Source organism: Hyperolius riggenbachi, chromosome 1 (assembly GCF_040937935.1).
Source record: "Hyperolius riggenbachi isolate aHypRig1 chromosome 1, aHypRig1.pri, whole genome shotgun sequence".
Taxonomy (NCBI): Eukaryota; Metazoa; Chordata; class Amphibia; order Anura; family Hyperoliidae; genus Hyperolius; species Hyperolius riggenbachi.
In genome coordinates, this window is record NC_090646.1 from 611,509,622 (window position 1) to 611,525,183 (window position 15,562).

Below are 15,562 nucleotides of genomic sequence, written 5' to 3' on the forward strand. Positions count from 1 at the left end.
GTATACCAATAAATATTTCCCTTTTTTGAATACACAGTTGTTGTGCCTGCTTGCGGGAAGTAAGTCCACCACTGCCTCCTAAGCAATTTTTAAAACTTTTAAATACTGTTTTTATTCTTCTGGCGCCTCTGTTCTCAAATATAACACGTCTTATATCCACCCTTGGTGGAGGGGGATACCCCTTCTTGTTTTCTAGTCTACAGAGAGCGACTTCTTAATCCTGAGTGAGGACAGGCTAATCTCCTCACCTGCTTATACAGTGGTTGCCTGGAGGTAACCCTGGTTTGTGAGTATCTAATTTATACTCGTTCCATTATCCATTTGCCTATACATACTACACCATATTGGGCTCTAGTTTCTTCTTCTTTTTTCATTGACTGATCAATGTTTTCCTGACTTTAAGATGAATTTTACCAAATATAACTTGATGAATTACGTAATTTTTGACATATAAGACACACTTTTTCTCCCCCAAAAATGGGGAGAAAACGTCACTGCATCTTATAGTCCAAATGCAGGGAGTTGCTAATTTAGAAACGCCCAATGACTTCTGCTGATGCGATCAGCAGAAGTCTGCACTAGGGGAGTAAATAGAGAGAGGAGAGGTCTCTGATCGCCGCTGGTGAGCTATGCTGCTGATAGCGATTCATGGGGAGCGGAGGAGGACAGAAGGGGTCAGAAGGGGACACACAGGGGTCAGAAGGGGACACACAGGGGACAGAAGGGGACACATGGGGACAGAAGGGGACACATGGGGACAGAAGGGGACACAGGCGGACATATGGGGGAGACAGGAGGACACAGAAGGCCACATGAAGTACAAGGGGGACATAATAATTCGGGTAGAACATCTACAAGATGCTCCTGGACCATGGACACACCAGATTTAGTAGTGCGTCTTACAGTCCGGAGCATCTTATAGGCCAAAAAATATGGTAAATTGCTTATTTTTTACAATATTCATTTGTACATCCAGTCATGTTTGCCTCATTGTAAGATATTATCTTACCCAGATTTACATTCTTAAATGTATCAATGAAGCCAACATCTTTACTGCTGGCAAGGGGAATCAGTGTGGCGCAAACCTAGCCCCCCTCCGTGTAGTAGTGTGTAGTGTTAAAGTGTGTAGTGTGACATCATAGCCTAGTCGCTGGGAGGATGGGGTTATATACCAATATTCAGCAATGTATAGATATAAGACGTTTTCCTGTTGATGAAATCAGGACAATTAATGTAAAAATGAGTATCCTCCATAATTTATCAAGCTCTGCTATGAGTAGTTATGGGTTCTCTTTAAAGGAAACCCGAGATGAAGAACACCTTAGGATTGTTACTTATCTGTGGCTTCCTCCAGCCTCCGTAGTCCACCTGGTCCACCACTGTTGCGCCGGATGTGATGCCATGGCCCATCCTTGCTGCACGCACCATCCAATTGTGATCCCGTTGTCGGGAGCATTTTCAGCAAGCACGGTCATAGTCTCTGTGAACTGCGCGTGCGCAGAATTCTCCCAGCCACAGGACCACGATTGGGGGCCAGTGACCGGGCCAGTTGGGGAATTTATCGGGCCAGAATGGGGAGAACAGAGGGGCCTGCATGAAATCCAAGAGACCAGACAGACTACAGGGAGCTGGACAGTGGCGTAGCTAAGGAGCTGTGGGCCCCAATGCAAGTTTTACAATGAATTAAACTTGATCCCAACCAGTAACTGATACCCCCTTTCCCATGAGAAATCTATTCTTTTTCACAGGAAAACAGATCATCCCACAGTGTGATGTCAGGACCATGGTTCTTGTTGCATTGTGGGAAATAACAGCTGTTTCGAACTGCCAAAAAAGGAAGCTGCATCTCTTTCCACTGACATCTCCTGCCAGCAGTAAAAATGTCACCATTTTGTTAAAGAGAATCTGTACTCTAAGATTCTTATAATAAAAAGCATACCATTTTATTCATGTTCTCCTGGGCCCCTCTGTGCTGTTTCTGCCACTCCCTGCTGCAATCCTGGCTTGTAATTGCCAGTTTTAGGCAGTGTTTACAAACAAAAGACATGGCTGCTAACCAGCATGTGATAGGCTGAGAGGAGCTCAGTCTGTGACTCACACAGAGCCTGGAGGGTGCGTGGAGTATAGCTTCTTCCTATCACAAGCAGAGCAGCACATTCCAGCCTGAGCCTACAAAGCTGACAAAGGAAAGAAGATTAGATTATATAACAGAGATAATACATACAGCCACTGTGCAACTAGAAAAGGCTGCAGTAAGATGGACCACATTAGAACAGGTATAGGAACTTATAGGATAGAAGAAATAAGGCTGAACATTTTGTTACAGAGTCTCTTTAATCAGGGAGAGGAAATATTTTACAATGGGAAAACACTGACTAAATCATTTATACATAATTATTGTACAAAATGAAGCACTTTTTATTACATAATTTTCACTGGACTTCCCCTTTAAGCCTAACTATAATGATTCCAGGGTAACATTCAGTGGGGAGGGTTAATTATTAAAATGACTCAATTCTTATGGCTACATTTCTGTTGTCTCGTCTTACACAGTTTCAAGTGATTATTGGCCAATGTTCCCATAGGATAGCTGCCAAAATTCTTTGCACATAGTCTATAGGCAACGCTGGATTTATATTTTTTGTGCCCCTAGGCCAACTATGTTGTGACTCCGCTTTCATGTACAGCAGTACACCTCCTATTCCATGTGCAGCCCCTCCTTTCATGTGCACCATCCATGTACAGCACCCACTCCTATTCTCTGTGCAGCCCCTCCTCCATGTGTATCATCTGTTTACAGCAACCCCTCCCATTCTATGTGCAGCCCCTCCTCCTTGTGTATCATCCATGTTTGCAGCCCCTTTCTCTCATGAGCAGCTCCCTTGGACATCAGTTTCCCTTTTTCTTTGCTCCCCATTTCCAGCTTCCTCTTTCATATGTAGCAACCCCTCTTTCATTTTTGGCCTTCCCAGAAACTCAGCCCTGCAGATAGGACAACCATCACAAATATCATTATAAGATAAATTGCACACTAAAACTCAGGGTCCCCTTTTTGTCTGTTGCTCCCATAAATTAATGATGACTATTTGTATACAATACCTGTTCAGTGAGTTAAAGGGTTTAAACTACATTGAAATATTTGCCCAGTTACACCTTTACGTGGGATAGGAATTCTAAATGTATTTACAAAAATAACAGCTGGAGAGAAATATGAGTGAGGCAGGGAACACACTTGTCTTTCAGTTTTCTGCGCACGTTTTTCTGCATGCGCTTTCTGCACACCATTTTTTCTGCGTGCGAACAACATATTAAGTGTGAACTAGCTCATTGATTGACATGAGTTCTCAGTTTTTCTGTGCAGAAAATGAGTACGTACGAAAACAGTCAAGTGTGTTCCCTGCCTAAAGGTCAGCATATGGTAGGGGTGTCTTGACACCCTGGAGAAAAGACACAGGAAACACAAAATGGACGGGAGCCCAATAGCGTAATACATTTTATTATAAGGTCTGTAAGTGGTATAATGAAAACTACTCACAAAGGTGGGCTGCAGAGGGGCAACCGACCGCAAGAAGCAGGTGGAGACCATAAACCCGACTCCACTCGGGGTAGTCCAGCCGGACCTGATGACGGTCGCTCTCGTAGGAAAATTGACAGTTGTCCCATGTGGTGTGAAACACATGCAGTCTGTCTGAACCCCTCCAACAGGATATGTCGGGGGGTACATAAGCACAATATGGGTGAAAGAGGCGCCCTGGTGTGTATAAAATTCTTAAAAACAAATAAAAACGAAAGAAAGGGAGGTAGCTTACCTCAAATAACAAAATCTTTGTAACAACAAGAGATTTTTATTATTTACCCATTCGCGTTCCGTCGTTTTCACTTGAGAAATTTTCACCTCCCATTCATTAGCCTATAACTTTATCACTACTTATCACAATGAACTGATCTAAATCTTGTTTTTTCCGCCACCAATTAGGCTTTCTTTGGGGGGTACATTTTGCTAAGAGCCACTTTACTGTAAATGCATTTTAACAGGAAGAATAAGAAAAAAACAGAAACAATTCATTATTTCTCAGTTTTCAGCCATTATAGTTTTAAAATAATACATGCCTCCATAATTAAAACTCACGTATTGTATTTGCCCATATGTCCCGGTTATTACACCATGAAAATTATGTCCCTATCACAATGTATGGCGACAATATTTTATTTGGAAATAAAGGTGCATTTTTTCCGTTTTGCATCTATCACTATTTACAAGTTTAAAATAAAAAAAAATATAGAAATATTTCATCTTTACATTGATATTTAAAAAGTTTAGACCCTTAGGTAAATATTTACATGTTGTTGTTTTTTTTATTGTAATGTTTTTGTTTTTTTATATTCAACATTTTATTTGGGTAGTTTTGGGAGGGTGGGATGTAAACAATAGATTTATAATGTAAATGTGTGTTTGAGTTTTATTTTTTTTACTTTTAGTTGTAGTTTTACTTTTTGGCCACAAGATGGCGGCCATGAGTTTGTTTACATGACGTCACTCTAAGCGTAACATACGCTTAGAGAGACGCATGGGGATGCTACAGCCAGAAAAAGCGCAGCTTCTGAGAGAAGCTGTCGCTTTTTCAGCGGGGGAGAGGAATCAGTGACCAGGCACCATAGCCCGATTCACTGATTGCCTGGCTAACGAGCCGCGGCCGGGAGCGTGCGTGCATGCGCGCGTAGTTTCTACGTCCAGGAACTAAAATAGGTTAAGCACAGGCAACGCGTTTCACAGGTCTAAGCCCGCTTCCTCAGACCAATAACAGTGCCAAATGGAAAAACCTCATTAGTATAGGGAGCCTAAATATTGTACGTGTGTGGCGACTGGCAAGTTGAATCATATTCTGGCATCTTATGCCTCTTAGAGAGTCCATTGATGATATATTTCTACTACAGCTACGGCGACCTTGTCCCTTCTCGTAGAACATTTCTACTAAACCTCAGAACTGTACTTGCTTCAAATGTCTTTATGTCACTTAAAGAGGCCCTCTGCAGAGCAAGTCCTTTTACTAAACCAGTACTGAGGCCTCCGAATTCAAGCATATCATACTTAAATTCTAACACTCGTTATTTTCCACTACCATCAGTATTAAAAAATCGAAACATGAAATTATTATCTCTCAGTTCAGTCTGTATAGTGTAAACACATATTCGGCCTGTGGTAATTCACTTTTTCTCCTAAGTTTTCTCCTCTGATCTTTTCCCATTACAAACACAGTGTATAGCATAGGGGCATTAAGGCGAAAAATTTTAAAATTTAAAATATGTGCAAACATAAACAAATAAGAAGTACATTTTTTTCCAGGGTAAAATGAGCCATAAATTACTTTTCTCCTATGTTGCTGTCACTTACAGTAGGTAGTAGAAAGCTAGACAGGATTTGGACTAGTCCATCTCTGCATGGGGGGATTCTCAGAGATTTATTTATTTTCAAAAGCACCTAGTGAATGGCAGTTGCTCTGTTCAACTGCCAAAAAATTGTGTAGCGAGCAGGGAAGCCGGCCAGCATCATTGTTTAAATCCTATTTAGGGAATATCTTTATCCTATTGTAACGATTGGTGTCAGCACACAGAGAAAATCTGATCATTGATGATCTGCAGAATCATCAACAATACAGATGTATATCTGACTATGGATCATCTGCAGAATCACCAATAATACAAGTATGACTAACCTCTGGGCACCTAATAAAGTGTAAGTGTTTGGTGCAACTGTAGGCTATCTCCCGAGAGGCGGGAGATACAGGCAGCTTGGCCGAGAACCACCTGAGGGGCAGGTGGCTCTGGGAAGTGCAGGGACTATCTCCTTGAGAGAGGGAATAGTGAGAACCTGGCAACCAGGGATATCTGGATTTCAGATATAGACTGTACTGCAGCCAGGGGACTCCAAGGGAATAGGCCACTGGCTGCGAACCGGCCAGACTCTCTGAGGAGCAGGAGTCCTAGTTGCAACTGACACTTGGTGGAATTGTGTCACTGCTAGTACAGATAGACTGAGCACTCAAGGGGTGAGTGACAGCCTGGAAGGTCGGGCAGGCCAGGTCGGCAACACACGAGCAGACAAGGTACAGAGACAGAAGGCTGATTCGGTAACCGGGTACAGGCAGGGTCTGGCAACAGGAATGCAGAGGTACCGAATCAGAAAGCAATAGAGAGGTCGACAGAGCAAATAGTCATAACAGAAATAGAGCAGAGTCCTAGTGTGAGGTGTAAGGTCCGTAGTCTCGACACCTAGGAACTAGTCTAAAGTATAACACAGTAATGACACAGTAATCCTAAGCTTGGGTGTGAGGTCCTTGGTCACAACACCCCGGAACTGGTCTAAAGTATAACACAGCAATGACACAGTAATCCTAAGCTTGGGTGTGAGGTCCTTGGTCACAACACCCCGGAACTGGTCTAAAGTATAACACAAGCGTAATCTGGCTAAGTGTGAATTCCCAGGTCCACCTGGTTCTAACACACTGTGGGATCTGACTGAGGTCTGAGTGCTCACACGTAAGTATTCGCAACGGCAGACAACCAGCAACTGACAAGCAAGATCTATATATACTTGCAGTGCTGTGCAGCTCCGCCCGAGCCACTCAGCCAATCCAGAGTCCAGCTGGGATCAGCTGATCGGCCTGATCAGCTGATTCCCCTTCTGCTGGTATAAATGTCCTGTCGCCTGGCGCGCGCACGCGTAGCTCTCCATCTGTATGCACTAGAAGGTCCAGACAAACAGACACATGTTGCTGTGCGGAAACCGCCGGTCTGAACGCGGAGACAGCCGCCCCGCCGCCAGACCGTGCGGCGGCATCTCCGCTATTCATTACACCTATACAATAAAACCTAACTGTCCCTGCGTCATCCACTTTCCCTGTCTGTCCGTCTGTCCAAAGCTTTTTTGTACTGTGCATGTGCGCAGTACAGAGAGCCGTTGGGACGAGAGGTGAGGCCAGAGAGCAGGGCGGCCGTGTGCGCCGTGTGTAGCAGTACATTTTCACCTAGGTTTTGGTACTTTGTCAATTGCAGAGAGCAAACGTTATTTGAAACAGAAGATAAAAACGTATCTACTAGAAGAAAACTTAGGAGAGATAGTGAATTGGGCGATCCGTGCCTACTATGCAATCTGCGGCAAACATGTTCAAATTGGGCGCCCGGTAACAGCAATCGCCATGCGCCCAAATTTCCCCCTAATACCACTAAATGTGGCTTTTAACATAGGCGCCGTTTTTTCCGTAAGGGCTCCTATTTCACCGCTTCTTTGTAAGGGAGGTGTAGATAGCTTACCTGATTTAATAATGTTTATCCACCTTTAATAGAAAGACAAAAAGCCAGAGAAGCACTCACAAGTCAATTGATTTATCAATTATAAGAAAAAAAAGGTTTATGGTAAATACTGTAATTTGTTACTGGTTAAAATTAAAACTGAACTTTTATGGTCCAAGGCAATTTTTTTATTGCATGGCAGCAATAATAGTACCTCATTTACACAAAACTGACAAAGTGCTATAAATTTTCTCAGCTTTATAGCTTACAAAATAATACAGGCAGATTAGAATTAGAAACACTGAAGCAGTGGTTAATATTTCTGAGAAATATGATACTTATTTGCCTGATTCCTCTAAGTTAAAAAGGAGACAAATGCAAAGATGGCTACGCAAATCATATATCCCTCCTTTAGATTAAGACCAATTATAATTACTTAAAGAGGCACCATAGAGACATATAGTACAATTAAGTAATTATTCAGTAATTATTCAGGATATCTACTTTTATGTTCATTATCCTGGTTTCCGCATCAGAAACCCTTCTTCTTCTTCTTCTATCTATTGCTGTATATTGGGTTGTAATGCCACCCTCCCAGTGATGTCACAGCCTGTGACTGTTTAGTTATGCAGAATTCTCCTCCCAGAGCATTCTGGGAGACCAGGTATTATTTCTGCTGGCTTTGGAACACACAAGAAACAAACATTCCACAGTTATGCACCAGGCAGCAGTAAAGATGTCGCCTCCTGTGAAAAAAATTCAGAATGTAAATCAGGAGGAAAGATTGTACAGTGGGCAAACACAGACTAAATAATTTATAAATGAATATTGTTACAAAAAAAGCAATTTTATTTATTATGTTATTTTCAGTGCAGTTCCTCTTTATTTGTTGTACTCCAGTAGATTCACCTTTATTTCTTATTTTTCAATATGTTTAAAGAGACACTGAAGCGAAAAAAAAAATTATGATATAATAAATTGTATGTGTAGTACGGATAATTACTAGAACATCAGTAGCAAAGAAAATATTCTCTTATTTTTATTTTCAGTTACATCGGTTTTTTTTTATAACATTGCATCATTCTCTAATATTTGCAGTTTACACACTACTCAGCATTCTAAATGATTTTGCAGAGCAGGCTAGTGAACGTTTAAACTGAACTTCTGCAGAAAAAACAAACAATACAATGCTAGACACTTGAGATAACAAGCTTCAGAAGACAGAGCCCTCTGCGACTTTGAAAGTCATGGAGCTCAATGGTTCTTTGGCAGAGATAACTGGAGTTTCTTATCTCTTCCTGTACTGGAAACAATATTAGGCTTATGTCACTGCTCCTAATGTTTTATTTCTTAGCTGTACTAAACATACAAATCATTATATCATAATTTTGTTTTCGCTTCAGTGTCTCATTAACCTCCTTGCCGGTTTTCCCGACCTAAGCTCGGGGTAGAAAAAATAAGCTATTAGCGGTGATCCCGAGCTCAGGTCGGGGTAGGCATTGCAGAGCTTTACTTGTAGTTGTGGAGTCCCGCGCGCGATCTCGCTGCGCAGCGGGACTCCAGCCTCTCTCCCCGGCAGTGTGGGGTCTTTCCCTGGCCGCCGGGATCCCCCATGTCCCCGCTATTCTTCCGGGGACCCGGCAGCCAGTTGGAGCAGCGGAGCCGTGGAGGTGGCAGCAGAGCGGTGGTGGCAGCGTGACGTCATCGGGGGCGGGGCTAATATTGAAAACGAACTTCTCTATATTAGAGAAATATAGAGAAGTTTGTTTATATGTATATTAGCGCCATCTTGTGGGCAAAGAGAAAACTGCAGCACAGGAGCCCAGGAAGGTACTTTTTTTTTTTTTTTTTGCTGCAGATCTCCCTGCCAGAATGATTTTTTTCAGGTTTTAGGGTCTGAAAGAGTGGAAAAAAATTGCACCGCTTTTAGACCCTAAAATCTGGAAAGAATCAGACCGCCAAGGAGGTTAAGGAGCGGAAAATTTACAAAATACCCTCGGGGTTACTTTTAAATATCTCTAAAATTCCTATATTATATTTCCTCTGCTCATAGATAGCACATTTTGGGCATAGTCTCTTTCTGCTCCAACCTACCACATTCCCTATTGCCTGTAAGTGTAGAGGTACACTCACAAGAAGAGTTGCAGTCTCACAGACAGATGCCAGCAGGCTGTGGGAGGCAGGGCCGGAGCTACCATAGGAAAAAATGGGCAATGGCCCCAGAGCCTGTAGGGGCCCCCAAGTTGTTCCTCCCCATCTTAACTGTTGCTCCCCAGGGACTCTGCAGAGTCTGTTAAGTTGGGAGGTGATTGGGGGAGGGTCATCAGCCAGCTCAGGGGCCCAGGAGGGAAATTTGGTTGCAACAAAGGGCCTCTAATGGCGCTTTTTGGTCGGGGGTGTCTGTTGGGGGCCCACCAGGCTAATTTTGCTCTAGGGCCCAATTGTTACTTGAACCGGCCCTGGTGGGAGGGGCAGACAATGAACCAGACTTTACTTTGGTATCCCGGAAGTCCTAACTCTCAGGTTGAACTTCAAGCATTTGTGGAGGGAAATAAAAAATAACCTTTCTCACTTGATGGAAAAATGAACACATATAAAGAGCTCATATGCTTCCAGAGTAGTGAATTGACACAGACCCCGATGAAGCGTGATTGCCCACTAAACTCATTGATGATGCTTATATTATCCCCAATACATTTTTGCTCATTCTTTTGGCTCTTCTTGCGGCAGATACGCTTTGTCACTTTAATACGTTTCATCACAGGCTGCCTCTTGTTTATACTATTACCACCATTAGGGTTTAATAAAACCTGCACAGAAGTGTGCATACAAGGTACACAGAGGCTAGTGCAAAAAAAAAACTGGAGCAGAAAACAAAGAATCTGATTGGTTGCTCTGGACCACCACCTTTGCACCTCAATTAGCCCCAGTGTCTTCTGGGAAAGCTGCTTAAAAGTGCATCTTCTCTTTTTAGTTGGCCTAGACCAGGCATGTCCAAGGTCCGGCCCAGAGGCCTAGTGTGACCTGCTGGGCCTTTTCTGGTGGCCCCCACAGCTTTCTACAGTTAATTCCATGTGGGCCCACAGGCCATAGTAGTCTGGTGTTCCTACCAGGGGGAGGTAAAAAAACATACAGAAGAGAAATGTGAAGCAGGTCATTTTGGCACTCAAAGCTTGGCGCCATCATAGTACTAGTGCTATTCTGTGTGCCCCGCGCAAGAGTAATTCAGGAATCCCACAACTGCCAGACCCGAATTACACCTCCCTCTGAGTTGCTACAACTCCGAGGGGGAATAGTATTTAGTGCTGTCTGGGATTTGGGCGGCAGCAGGGAGAGCTGTCATTCACCCTGCGCCAAGCTCACCGGTGGCGTCATAATACGTACGCAATGTATTTATTTATTCAAATAGAAATGAAGGAGGCACTCAACTGGCGTATAAACTTGCGTTTATCAAATTAGTAGCAAACACGACATGTTTCGGGGTTTCCCCCTTCCTCAAGTGTACATGCAACCTCTCCAACACAGCACCTTATGAACATTCTTAGACCACACCCAAATTAACAAACCCTCCTCTTCGATCAGCTGATCAACTTCTGAATTAACCCCTCGGGGTAAGTCCAAGTTCATCATTTTGGGCACTACAATCCAATGTCTACCCATCTAAACATCTTGGGGAACATAAGTGTAAGCAACATTTAGGCTATGCCCATTAACACACAAAATTTACTGAACATGCAATGCATAGACTCACTGCACCATCGATACAGATGTCCCTCCTCCACCACCCACCATAGCGATGACCATTCATCACAACCTGTAGGGGAGAAACACAATGACATTTACCTACAAGAAGCATTTCATACTAAACATTTCATTCATGCCTTTAGGCGCAATGGTGTCTAATTTCCTCATCCACCGTGCTTCTTTCTGTAACAGTAATCTGTCCCTGTCTCCTCCTCTTTTTGGCGGGGGTACATGGTCCAGCACCATCCACTTAAGCTGCGATACACCATGTCCACGGGCAAAAAAGTGTTTGCCCACCGGCGTATGGCTGCTCAATTCGGATGGTTTGAATCCACGAATGGAGCCTCTATGCTCCTGCACTCTGGTTTTGACGTCTCTTGTCGTCTTCCCCACGTACAGGAGCCCACACGGGCATTTAAGTGCATACACGACAAACGTGCTGTCGCAGGTATACATGGAATTAATTCTAATTCTTTCTCCTGTGTATGGGTGGCTGACATGATCCCCTTTGATGATCGCCCCACAGCAATTACAATTCATGCACGGGAAGGTACCCCTTTTCTTTGTGAGTTTATGCATCTCTACACATCGTTCTGCAAGATCTACCCTGCTGACTATGTTTTTAATGGTCCTCCCCCGTTTAAAAGAAAACAATGGTGCATTTTTAAATATCTCTCCATACACAGGATCCTGCTGTAGTATCGGCCAGTACCTGTTGACCACCTGTCTGACCACTTTCGACTGTTTACAGTAAGTCTGAACGAAGGGGATACGATCCGTTAAACCATCCCGCTCTGACTTACTTTGTAGCAACGATTCTCTTGGGACTTCTCCTATTTCGGCCCGTACCTTATCAAGCATGTTAGAATCATAACCTTTTGAACGGAATTTATTTGTCAATTTCTCAGCCGCTGCTTGATAGCCTCCCTCTGTGGAAGCTATCCTTCTGGCCCTCAGATACTGTCCCTTAGGGATGGCTTTGATTACATTTCTGCTGTGGAAACTATCCACTCTGAGGAGATTGTTCCGGTCCGTAGGTTTCGTATACAGATCCGTCTGCAATCCCTCATCTGTAATCTTTATAGAGACATCCAAGTACTGGATCTCTTTCGCTGAGGACTCCATCGTAAATTTGATTGTGGAATGTGCCACATTGGCATCCTCCACCATCAATTGTAGCTCCTCCAACTCTCCCTGCCACAAAATCAGGATGTCATCCACAAATCGATAGTACCCCACAATATTGTGACAATACTTCTCGTTCTTCAAAAACAAACATTGCTCCAATTTGTACATAAACAGATTAGCGAATGACGGGGCCACAGGGGACCCCATACTTGTGCCCTGTCTCTGCAGATAGAAATCGTTACCAAACTTAAAGTAATTATTAACCAATATCATCTCAAGGCAATCAAGTACAAAATATACCAAACGATTCTCCATGGATGTCTCAAGCAGCAACTCTTCTATGTACCTCATGCCCTCCTCATGTGGGATAGAGGTAAACAAACTTTGTACATCCAGGGTAGCCAGGATCAACCCTGTTTTCCTGGTGTCCACCTCTTTTAATCTTTGTAACAGATCCGTGGTGTCCTTTAAACAAGTCGGTATCCCCTTCACCAAATCCTGCAAATAAACATCCACGAACTTGGACAAAGGGTAAAGGACTGACCCAACGGCTGACACGATAGGGCGGCCTGGGGGCAGAGTCAGACATTTGTGTATCTTGGGTAACAAGTACAATAGTGGAACCTGCGGGTGAATAACCTCCAAAAATTCTGCAGTATTTTTCGTGATCAATCCTAGCAACAGGGCATCCTGCACCATGTGATCCACCTTACTTTTAATTACCCAAGTGGGATCACTTCTGCATTTCTCATAGTGGCCCGGGGTCTGCAACTGTCTGTGCGCCTCTTGAATATACATCTGTTTATCCAACACCACTGTGGCCCCCCCCTTATCCGCTTTAATGATAATGATGGACTCATTTTTCTTTAATGATCCTAATGCTTGCTTTTCTTTGGAAGACAGGTTCTCTTTAACTGTATATTCCTGCATCTTCCACAACCTTTGTACTTCCGTATACACTAAGCTTTTAAACGTCTGCAATGCAGGAGTCATTATATCTGGCATCCACGTACTCTTTTTACGCAAGGGGGTCACCCCTATACTGCCCACAGAATCTTTGAAACACATCTTCAACTGCAGACTCCTCACAAATCTGTGGAACTCAATTTCCCAGTCAAAAAACTCAAAGTCAAATACCGGTATAAACCCCAAACCTTTATCAAGCACTTGCTGCTCACTTTCAGTAAGGGTATAAGCAGAGATGTTTACCACAAGGTACGGGCCGAAATAGGAGAAGTCCCAAGAGAATCGTTGCTACAAAGTAAGTCAGAGCGGGATGGTTTAACGGATCGTATCCCCTTCGTTCAGACTTACTGTAAACAGTCGAAAGTGGTCAGACAGGTGGTCAACAGGTACTGGCCGATACTACAGCAGGATCCTGTGTATGGAGAGATATTTAAAAATGCACCATTGTTTTCTTTTAAACGGGGGAAGACCATTAAAAACATAGTCAGCAGGGTAGATCTTGCAGAACGATGTGTAGAGATGCATAAACTCACAAAGAAAAGGGGTACCTTCCCGTGCATGAATTGTAATTGCTGTGGGGCGATCATCAAAGGGGATCATGTCAGCCACCCATACACAGGAGAAAGAATTAGAATTAATTCCATGTATACCTGCGACAGCACGTTTGTCGTGTATGCACTTAAATGCCCGTGTGGGCTCCTGTACGTGGGGAAGACGACAAGAGACGTCAAAACCAGAGTGCAGGAGCATAGAGGCTCCATTCGTGGATTCAAACCATCCGAATTGAGCAGCCATACGCCGGTGGGCAAACACTTTTTTGCCCGTGGACATGGTGTATCGCAGCTTAAGTGGATGGTGCTGGACCATGTACCCCCGCCAAAAAGAGGAGGAGACAGGGACAGATTACTGTTACAGAAAGAAGCACGGTGGATGAGGAAATTAGACACCATTGCGCCTAAAGGCATGAATGAAATGTTTAGTATGAAATGCTTCTTGTAGGTAAATGTCATTGTGTTTCTCCCCTACAGGTTGTGATGAATGGTCATCGCTATGGTGGGTGGTGGAGGAGGGACATCTGTATCGATGGTGCAGTGAGTCTATGCATTGCATGTTCAGTAAATTTTGTGTGTTAATGGGCATAGCCTAAATGTTGCTTACACTTATGTTCCCCAAGATGTTTAGATGGGTAGACATTGGATTGTAGTGCCCAAAATGATGAACTTGGACTTACCCCGAGGGGTTAATTCAGAAGTTGATCAGCTGATCGAAGAGGAGGGTTTGTTAATTTGGGTGTGGTCTAAGAATGTTCATAAGGGGCTGTGTTGGAGAGGTTGCATGTACACTTGAGGAAGGGGGAAACCCCGAAACATGTCGTGTTTGCTACTAATTTGATAAACGCAAGTTTATACGCCAGTTGAGTGCCTCCTTCATTTCTATTTGTATCTGCTGTGGCGGAGTGGTGATCCGCAGAGGGATTGTGCACCGGCAGACCAGGTGACATACCTGGAGTTGAAACCAAGCTCAGCAACCCCCTTATTTGCTATTTATTTATTCAACCTCCCCAGCGGTACTAACAGTTATACACGTCAATACAAAGCATGCTGTGAACAGTATTGACGTGCATACAGCTCAATACTCTCCTGCACGGTATACTAGACCCTTACTTGATACATTTTGGCAAGTTACAGGAAAAAAAAAAGGTTATGAAAATTAATTGGATCAATTTTTACACAGAAATCCTGGGGAAATTGAATGCCAGGGAGGTTAAGTATTTATATAGCACCGACATATTGCACAGTGCTTTGCAGAGTATATTGTCTTGTCACTTAACTGTCCCTCAGAGGGGCTCACAATCTAGTCCCTGCCATAGTCTTATGTCTATGTATGTATTGTGTAGTGCATGTATCATAGTCTAGGGTCAATTTTAGGGGGAATTCAATTAACTTAGCTGTATGTTTTTGGGATGTGGGAGGAAACCAGAGTGCCTGGAGGAAACCCACGCAGACACGGGGAGAACATACAAATTCCTTGCAGATATTGACCTGGATGGGATTCAAACCTGAGACCCAGCGCTGCAAGGCAAGAGCGCTAACCACTACACCACTGTGCTGCCCAATGGGAGTCCCTTATGCTGTAGTATGTAAAGTAATGCAGAAAGGAAGAAAAAAGACAAATAGGGTACTCACAAAACCAGGATTTTCGCTTGAAGGGGGTGTGCAGGGTTGACTTGCTGTGTTGTGGTAAGATCGCAATCCAAAGAATAGGGGTAATAGTAAATGTAAAAACTAAAAATCGTTCCCCATGGGGGTTTGGAGGTGTAACACCGGGGGGAGGCATACAAAAGGATTACTAAAGCTAGTAAAAACTGTTTAAAAGGCAATAAAAAACTTACTCCAAGATGAGGACTGATATAAGATACAAAATTTTGTCAAAA